The 8210-nt window shown below is 35.4% G+C and overlaps 1 pseudogene; it reads left to right on the forward strand.

Annotated features, from left to right (window-relative positions):
* The first annotated feature begins 5879 nt into the window (after positions 1 to 5879).
* On the forward strand, positions 5880 to 6792 carry LOC116100739 (annotated as a pseudogene).
* The last annotated feature ends 1418 nt before the right edge of the window (positions 6793 to 8210 follow it).

Genomic DNA, 8210 nt, shown 5'->3' on the forward strand with positions numbered 1-8210 from the left:
GCTGGCCTCGAACTCAGAAATCCACCTGCCTCTGCCTCCCAAGTGCTGGGATTAAAGGCGTCCACCACTGCCCGGTGTGATTGTTCTCTAATTTTTAAAAATATTTTTATTAATTTTTTGAGGATCTCATACATTGTGTTTTAGACTTATTTATCTCTCCTCTCCAGTTAGATATGACACAATGACTCCATAGCCATTCAACTTTGTGTCCTCATTTTTCATCTTTAAAAAGCTCATCTAGTCCCTTTAGTTCTTACCATTACTCTTTAGGTATGTGGCCACCTGTGGGACCACAACCTTAAAGATAACTCCCCCCTTTTATTGTGTTCTTTTTTTTTTCACTTTAATTTATTTATTTAACACTTCAGTCCTACCTTACCCTCCTTCCTCTCCTCCCAGCCTCTTCCTCTCCCTCCACCCTATTCCTCCTTAGAGGAGCAGGGGGCTTCCCATGGATATCAATGTGCATTATCACATCACTTTACCCTAGTATTAGGCACATCTCCTTTTCAGCTAGACAAGGCATTACAATTAGGGGAAAGGGATACAAATGTAGGTAGCAGTCTAAGAGATAGTGTCTACCCCTTGATGTTATGGGACCTGCCAGAGGCCAACTCCAGCACTCTGGTTCTCTCTGGTAGGTAGCAGAGGGGAAAGAGCATAGACAGGGCCAAGATTTGTTCTTGTGAGATATTAGATTTATTTTTATCAGTATAATCATGTCTACCTATCTTAATTCTAAGTTACTTTATAGTGGTAGCTGGCCCACCTTACTTGCCTCTGAGGCCAGAAACTGGATCTCTGGAATTTAGCACCTCTTGGTAAAACAGCAGGGGATCAAGTAAAGTAACCTTTGTTCTCTTCACCTGAACTTCATGGCTGGATAGGGAGCTTATACAACTCCCAGGTTTTTTTTCACATTCCATACTTTATTTACATTTTAAAACTAACTTTCATCTCAAAATCACATATCCATACACCTATTTCCTTTTTGTTGACTTCACTTAAAACTTCTAAGCATGTTTTATTAAACAAAGACTGTAAACAAATTATTATGTCTGTTACATGTAACAAACAGGAACAGCTTTTAACAGAAAATCAAAACCTCAAACATCTTTTTATTATAAATACAGGTATCAAAACCATAGCAGATATAATGAATAGTCAACAATTGTGTTAATTCTTGGAGCGGTGTGGGTGCTGACTACTATTAGTAACAACTCCCAGTTTTTAAGGAAAAGTTTCAGGAAGAAAACACAGGAACACTTTGAAAAGTGATTTTATCTTTATTTCTAAGTTCTTCTCTAAAAATTCTCTCCAAAAAAATTCTCTCATCTTCTCCTAATCTTGTTCTGTCCTACACTGATGTAATAATGCCATCAATGTAATAATGAAATTGTTCCTAGATTTTTGTACCTTTTCTAGAAAAATAGATCATATGGTTTTTCCAAGCATTTTTTTAAAGTTCACTAAAAGTTCAATCATAAATTGAATAAGAAGTTTACAACAGAAATATTTATGTATGTTTCCATTAATACTAGTTATCTAGTAGACAACCATTATCTGCCCCTAACTCTACAGGTTCATTGAATGTTAAAATTCATAACTTTTGTGACTAAGTTATCATTGAAGTTTTGTATAGATAAGCCAAGTCAATATTTTACCTTTTGTCTTTGCACCCACAATAAATTATTAGTTTTCTTTTATGACCTTTGGTTAATTATTTTACAACTTCTCTGATTGTGTTCTAAATTGTAAATGCCTGCTTTCTATCTCAAAAGCCATTAACTTATGACACTTTAAAACTGAAAGATCTCATTGCCTTTTTTATATCAGAGAAGGCTGATTCCATTGACAAGAACTTCAAGTATTTGAAGAAAGAAATTGAAGAAGATATCAGAAGATGAAAAGATCTCCCATGTTCTCAAATCAATAGGATTAACACATTAAAAATGGCTACCATAACATTACTTCATTGCTGGTGGGATTGCAAACTGGTACAACCAATCTGGAAATCAGTTTGGCAGTTCCTCCGGAAATTGGACATAGTTCTACTGGAGAACCCAGCTATACCACTCCTGGGCATATACCCAAGAGATGCCCCAACATGTACTAAGGACACATGCTCCACCATGTTCATAGCAGCCTTATTTATAATAGCCAGAACCTGGAAACAACCCAGATGTCCCTCAACAGAGGAGTGGATACAGAAATTGTGGTACATCTACACAATGGAGTACTACTCAGCTATTAAAAACAATAAATTTATGAAATTCTTAGGGAAATGGATGGATCTGGAGAATATCATCCTGAGTGAGGTAACCCAATCACAAAAGAACACACATGGTATACACTTTCTGATAAGTGGTTATTAGCCCACAAGTTTGGAATACAGGAAGAACAACCCACAAACCACAAGAAACTTAAGAAGGAAGAAGACCAAAAGGTGGACATTTCATTCCTTCTTAAAAGGGGGAACCAAATACCTACGGAAGGAGTTACAGAGATTAACTATGGAGTAGAGTCTGAAGGAAGGACAAGCCAGCCTAAATATAGCTATCTCCTGAGAGGCTCTGACAGTACCTGACTAATAGAGATGTAAAGGCTCACAGCCATCCATTGAACTGAGTACAGGGTCCCCAATGAAGGAGTTAGAGAAAGGACCTATGGAGCTGAGGGGTTTGCAGCCCCTTAGGACAAACAACAATATGAACTAACTAGCACCCTCAGAGCTCCCAGGGTCTCAACCACCAACCAAGGACTGCACATGGTGGGTCTGATTGTTCTGGCAGCATGTATATAGTAGAGGATTGCAAATTCTATTGTCAATAGGAGGAGAGACCCTTGACCCTATGAAGGTTCTGTGCCCCAGTGTAGGGGAATGCTAGGGCCAATAAGAGAGAGAGGGTGGGGTGGCAGGCATGGGGAGGGGGAGGCAACAGAGGTTTGTTCTTGTTGTTTTTGTTTGTTTGTTTCTTTTTTTTTTGGAGGGGAAACTGGGAAAGGAGAAATTTACATGTAAATAAAAAAAATATCTAGTAAAAAATGGCCATCATACAAAAACAATCTAAATATTAAACACAATTCCCATAAAAATTACAACATAAAAATGTACAGACTTCATGAGAAAAATACTAAATTTCATACAGAAAAGTCAACATACAAACAGAATGTCTAAAATCAATCCAGTACAATGCAAGAAAGTCTGAAAGCATTACCATCCCTGATTTAAAGCTGTATTACAGAGCAATAGTAATAAAATACAAACTGTCATAAGAACAGATAAACTTGTCAATGGTCTGATATTGATTAAACTTTGTTAAGTGGTATATATCAAAAAAATCTTCCATTTTATTTAAATTTGATGGAGATTTTCTTATTTTTTTGGAGTACAGGTTTTTGAAGTAACACCTAACTAGACTTTGGATTTTCTCAGTGTCTCTAATTATGTCCCTCTTCTCATTTCTGATTTTGTTAATTTGATATTCCCTCTCTGCCTCTTAGATTTCCTCAAAGAACTAATTGTTTGTTTTCTTGGTTCTTTCTATTGTTCTTTTTGTTTTTCTTTTATTTACTTCAGCCCTTAATTTAAGTGCTTACTGCCATCTACTACTCTCCGGTGTGTTTGCTTCTTTTTGTTCTAGAGTTATCAGGTGTGCTGTTAAGTAGCTAGTATGAGATCTCACTAATTTTTTTATGAGAGTACACAGTGCTATGAACTTTCCTTTGCTATGTGGCAGCATAATTAGAAGTATTGTGATAAGACCAGTCTGAGAAAATCTGCCCACTTGTATTATAGAAGCAAAAGTGTTATAGTCATAGCCAATAACAGTCTATTAAACTTTAAGATGGAAACTCATATTTGGCACCATTAACCTGGTCAAAAGCTTGTGTGTGTGTGTGTGTGTGTGTGTGTGTGTGTGTCCCTCATGAGGGAGATTATAATATTATAATTATGCTAAGTGTACATAGTTAAAAACTGCCCCTAGCTCCTTATTTTTTATGACTATAGATTAGTGTATCTTTCTCCCTTCATCAAAGAATCTTTCTTTGGCAGTATATATCAATTACTATAGAGCCCATGAATGGTGGAGAGATAGAGAATAAAGAGACCAAGGACTTCTCAGAATTAGATGCGACATCTATATCACACTCCTATACCAAGGCTCAGGCATCATCATGAAAGAGGAGGAGGAAATATTGCAGGTAGTGGGAATGAACAATATAACTATTTGTTGGACATGACAGGGCCACTCCAATACGAACTCATAGAGGTTGGGACTAATTGTGTAAGACCTGCACAAAATAAAGCCACTGAGCATTCAAGCCTGGATAAAGTAGAGGCTCAAACAATACCACCTCTGTCTAAGTGGGAGTCAATTTCCTTCAGAGATGTGAAATAAGAGAGGCTATGTTCTAGACAATTGTCCTATATCGATGCACACAGACAGCACTAAATGGAATCCATGGGTTTACAAACTAAGCATATGAAGTTGGAAGGGGTTGGGTTAGGGGAAGAACTGAGGGAGAGGAAATAGGGGCCTGAATTTGATCAGAACACCCTTATATAGTAAATTCTCAAACAGCATAAAGTATATAATAAAAAGAACTCCAGAGCTAACTTGACTTAGTCTTCTCACAGATTTCCCCAGAGACCACATTTGTTTCCACTTCAGTTATATGATTTGTCTCAAAAGATACTAAAATTTATGCTCAGGAGAGGGCAAACTCACAAACTACACCATATCTATGACGTGTACAGGGTTATCATGGCCATGTTGAGAGACATTGTGTTGTGTGTTTCAGACTGTTTCAGTCCTTTTTACCTTAATATTACATCTCCCAAGGGGCTCATCTACCTCTGAATCTGATGTGTCTCCTGAACATTGAGCTAACACATTAGCAGCCATTGCCAGCAACTTGATCATGTGCTCTCACCTGTATGAAATAAACTGGTCTCATAGAATATAAGATGATAGAGATAAGGAGATAAAAAAAATCAAATGGGGAAAGGAAGATCCATATAGATTCTAGTTGTATGACACATCTAGGTGAAGCAAATAAGAATTTGATTAAATTGATTTGGTAGTGAGGACACAAATATTCTGGAATAATTTTTCCTCAAGGAAAAATATTGACCATTTTGTTGCAGGAGTATATCTAGTTATGCAAATCACTGTAGAAATAATTTGAACAAAAATCAAGTCCATTGAGGAAACTGAAATGAATAGAGATTGAAATACTTTTGAATTAATTGTCATCTGTGGAAAGACAAGTGGTTTAGACACAGGGTGGAAAAATCTTTCACGTGCTTATGAGACTAAAAAAGAAGCCAGACCTTCTGATCTGTAAGAAATTATTTTCTCCTTATTGGAATTTTATACATGCTTTTTGTACCCAATTCCTTAATTTCTAATCAATGAGACTAACACCAGACACAAATTTGAGAACACTTGCAGAATCACAAAGAGAGTATTATTGATGAAATGTTGGCATTAAAATAAGTCTATTTTGAAGTATCTAAATGACTCCAGACTTTATCCACCACCATCCCCAAACCCAGTCCACTCTCTAACTGATCCACATCCCATACCTCCTCCTACCTCGTCTTTAAGCCCTTTTCCATCAACCTCTTTTGTACAAGAGAATTTTTTCTATTTATACACCAAAGAGTCCTACAATTTTGAAATGGACAAAATGTATTATTTTCCTGTTGTCAATATGAAATATGCTTGTATTTACTTTAAAATATTGATATTGGATTTGCATCTATAATTTATATTCTTTGTTCATATTAGATCATATTGGAATGATCATATTAAAGATAAAATATTTCCATTGGTATTTTCTACCAAACATACAGCAAGTTGGATTTTAACATGGTAGGCAATGTTACTCATCAACACATTACATCTTTCTTCCTTGTTGGTATTCCTGGGTTGGAAACCTTTCACTGCTGGATCGGCATCCCTGTCTGTCTCCTGTTTGCACTGACCCTGCTGGGGAACAGCATAGTCATCACTACTGTCAAGCTGGAGCCAAGTCTCCACCAGCCTATGTATTTCTTCCTTTGCATGCTGGCACTGAATGACATGTGTCTTTCCTCTTCTGCAGCTCTGAAGATGCTTGGCATCTTTTGGTTTGATGCACATTGGATCAACTTTTATGCCTGTCTAACTCAAATGTATTTCATTCATACTCTGTGCATCATGGAGTCAGCCATCCTAGTAGCCATGGCATTTGATCACTTTGTGGCCATTTGTATTCCTCTTCATTATGCATCAATCCTGACAACATCTATGGTGAATAAACTAGGTCTTGTTTACATGATCAGAGGTGTGATTTTGATTTTGCCATGTTCTCTTCTCATTAAGAGGCTGCCTTACTATACAAAATACGTCATCTCTCATGCCTACTGTGAGCACATGGCTGTGGTGAAGTTGGCAAGTGCCAACACTCTCATTAACAGAGCATATGGAATCTCAGTGGCCCTTTCAGTGATAACAGTGAATGTAGGACTCATAGCGACATCTTATGTAAAAATCCTCCAGTCAGTGTTTTGGCTGTGCTGCTCATGTCTGCACTATCCTTGTCTCCTACACACCTGCACTGTTTAGCTTCCTGACTCACCGCCTTGGCAAGAATGTGCCTCCCAGTGTTCACATTTTTGCAAACGTGTACCTTTTAGTACCTTCTGCAGTTAATCTAGTAGTGACTGGTGTCAAGACCAAACAAATTTGTGCTCGAATGATAGATCTTTTCTTTACACACAAGAAACTCCCTGAAAAGTAGTACATTTCCATAGTACTAATTTTAGCAGATTCTGTTCTCTGCAGGCAGGCACATTAAAAACAGGGAACTTCTGTTTTTAAAATTTTATTCTTCTTTAACTAATATTTTTATAGGACATATCTTATGATATACTATGCTGGTATATTTATTCAATTTTATTTTATACAAAATCATTATAGCAGTATACTATTTATTTAACAAATTTAACTAGTTTTACAATTTTAGCCTAAATTTTTTTAGAAGCATATACTTTTCATACTATCTTTGTATCTGACCTTCTCTACAGTAACATTCTGGTCTCTATGAGAGCTTTCCTGATAAAGTATATGCAGCATTTCATTTTAATTTCTATTATATAGTATGTACTATAATCATTACTCCTATCCCTAAAGCCAAAAAATCAGTTAGAAAAATATCAAAAGCTAATTATGTTTCTTCAATTTATAAGACAAAATTGTATTTCAAATTGCTACCACAAAATATAGAGAAGAAAAATACAAAAGACCTGTAGTAAAGTTGGAATGACGGGAGACAGACAGACCTAAAGCTGAATATTTTGTTGCATAAATGTTAGAAACCAGTTTCTGATGTAAGAAAATGCAGGTTTCAAAAGTGTGGGTCCATGTTTTGTTAGAAATAAAATCAAAATAGACTAAGAGAGGTAAAATGTTTAAATTTTCTTATTTTATTTAGGATAAAACATTGTTCAAAACATGCCTAATTACAAGACTGTAAGGTAATTGGAAATGAATATGAAGAATGAATATCCTAAATGTTATACAGGATGAGAGAGAATATCTCCATCATATGATACTGCCTCTCCCTGTACTATAGTGTCCATTTGACAATGGACTTAAATGATTTTTATCTGTATGCTAATGATTTCAGGGGAACCAGTAAATACTTTAAGTTTAAAATAGAAAACAAATGCTAAAATGCTTTAAAATGTACAAAAAATCCAGAAAACAAAAAAGAAAGGAAAAATTAATAAATTAATGTATAGATCTTGTTATACTAATAATTATTCAACTATAAGGAAAATCATAGTGAAAGTAAATTGTCTAAATATACCTGAAAAGACAAGTGTATTTTCTGAGTGTATAAAACACAAGATATATAGTCTATAGGAAGAACCTATTTGTATTTGCAAACTCCAGTTTTACATTTAAATATTTTTATAAAACTATTACAAAACATAAAATGAACAGCATGTGTGTCCTAATATGGAAGGATGAACATTCTGTACATTTATCATTAAACTCAACTCTTTGTCCCTTAAAAAAAATGTCCATTTTCCTAGTCAAATCAACATGGCAAAAAAGTAAGCAATGAAAGAAATTCTGCTTTCCCTAAATAACAATTTGTTAGTGTTTATGACAGATGTAGTATTTTGCATGATATTAATTAATTCAAAACAA

Source organism: Mastomys coucha, unplaced genomic scaffold, assembly GCF_008632895.1.
Source record: "Mastomys coucha isolate ucsf_1 unplaced genomic scaffold, UCSF_Mcou_1 pScaffold21, whole genome shotgun sequence".
Lineage (NCBI taxonomy): Eukaryota > Metazoa > Chordata > Mammalia > Rodentia > Muridae > Mastomys > Mastomys coucha.